The 2,043-nt window shown below is 37.5% G+C and overlaps 1 pseudogene; it reads left to right on the forward strand.

The window, feature by feature from the left end:
• The first annotated feature begins 1,093 nt into the window (after window positions 1–1,093).
• On the forward strand, window positions 1,094–1,212 carry LOC120597122 (uncharacterized; annotated as a pseudogene).
• Window positions 1,213–2,043: the final 831 nt, after the last annotated feature.

Below are 2,043 nucleotides of genomic sequence, written 5' to 3' on the forward strand. Positions count from 1 at the left end.
ATTCTTTGAGCTTTCCTCTATCTCTAGTTAATATATTTGCAGGCTGATGTTTCAATTCTTTTTGCATGTCAGATTATTTGTTCTACTGCCATAAATTGCTCTTTTTAAAGATAATTTCTGTCAACATCGCATGGGTCTTCCTGTTCCCTCAGCCCCACTGGAGGTAACTGAAAGCATCCAACAGCAGGAGGAAGGAGCTACAGCTGCCAATCCTGGGGGAAGGGGACTGAAAAAGCAGTGCATCCTACCCAATGTGTTAGAACATTCTGACGTAGCACAGTGAACTTCAGCCTCTGAAGCTGCTCCTGTCTACTTTTTTTTTCTCTTCACTTGGTTTTCATGATTTATGACAAAGGTGACAATGAAAGTGATAATGATGATAATTGTATCTATCAAGCACTGACTATATTTAATACTTATATAAATAACACCTCATTCTTATTTTGATCTACAAAAGGGCATAATATATTTTATATTTGTCACAAACGTGGCCAAGTACATATCATATCACTTATTTTTTGCGTGATTCCGGTCTCCAGAACACAATGGTCTATTCATACTAGTCTCCTATCTAATGCCTCCATGGAATCTTCAAAAATATTGCTGTTTTCTGCTGGAAACATACCACATTAATTATCTTACGATTGTTCCACATCCTTTTATTAATGTTTAAAATTTGGCAGAACTCTGTCTTCCTCTTTATAACAAATAAAATAGTAATAAAAAATGGGAGGCTAAAATCCAGCATAAAATACTTTTTTATACAAATGCATGTCTCTCTGTAACAATTCCCCTGAGAGCACCCAATATAAAATCCCAGTGTAAAAAAGAAGCCTAACGCTGCTTTGCTCTGCAGTAAGATCTGTCTTAGCACAACTCAGTCCAAAGAAATCAGACACAAATCTAACTGTAAAGCATTGATGAGTTTTGTTCATTTGTTTGTTGTCTGGATGGAGAGATGAAAGAAGAAATTATGGCTTCCACCTTATAAAAATATAAAATTCCCTTTAATCATTTCTAGCTTATCCTAGAGTTTCCCTTCCTCCAACAGTTGTTACATTGTTCCCATATTTTCCTCAAAAAATTTCTCCTTGTCTACAGCCATGCTTCCCTGAATAAGCCCTATCCCGTCTGACCTTGGAAGCTAACCAGGATCGGGCCCGGTAAGTACTTGGATGGGAGACCATTGAGGAAAACCGGGTTCTGTAGGCATAAAAAATAATTTTAAAAAATAAGGGTTTGTAAGCTGACAAGGTCCTTGCAACCTGTGAGGTCAACCAAGGGTTGCCTCTTCTAAAAAAAAAATGCTCCTCACAGTTATTTCTAATAAATTTTTTCTTTTTTATTATTTTACTCAAATTCTTCCCCAAACTGTCCCCTAAATCCTCTCATCTTACAGAACCATTTGTATAATAAAACAAATAAACCTAGTAGTTTCAGGAAGAAAAGGAAAAGTAAAACCACTAGCAATTATCCAATAGATAGCATTTTGTTCCATGTGGGAAGAGGTTTGAAGGGAGGGATTGGTGATTGCTTGGTGGTGGAGAGAGTGTGGAGCACAGGGCGAAGGTGCTAGGAGAGCTGAGTTTATCCCTCCAAATCAACTTGGTCAGTCTTTTCTTTAAAATTTGAATAGTGTCTAACGCCCATGATTCTCCTCAGTTTTGGTCTTATATCATCAATTTCCTGTTGGAAAGGTCTCCCTGGATATCCTACCAGAATCTCAAACTTATTATGTTAGTAAAAAGAACATATTATGTGCCCTGGGACATTTGCTTCTCTGCAAACTGTTCTATTAATCTCATCACCAAATTGCCCAAAATTAAAACCTTAGAGTCCTCTAACCTCCTACATCCAAGAGATTCTAAATGAAAGCTTTGCAAGCTTTTTCTAATCACCATCTCCATTATCAAAGCCTTGGCTTAATCCCTCATCATCTCTTACCACAATTTCACAATCACTGCTTAGTTTCAACTTCTTGTCACCAAAAATTGCTACCCCCTTGCCTCCTTCCTTCCTTCCTTCCTTCCTTCCTTCCTTCCT

This window comes from Pteropus medius, unplaced genomic scaffold (genome assembly GCF_902729225.1).
Source record: "Pteropus medius unplaced genomic scaffold, Ma_sr-lr_union100, whole genome shotgun sequence".
NCBI lineage: Eukaryota > Metazoa > Chordata > Mammalia > Chiroptera > Pteropodidae > Pteropus > Pteropus medius.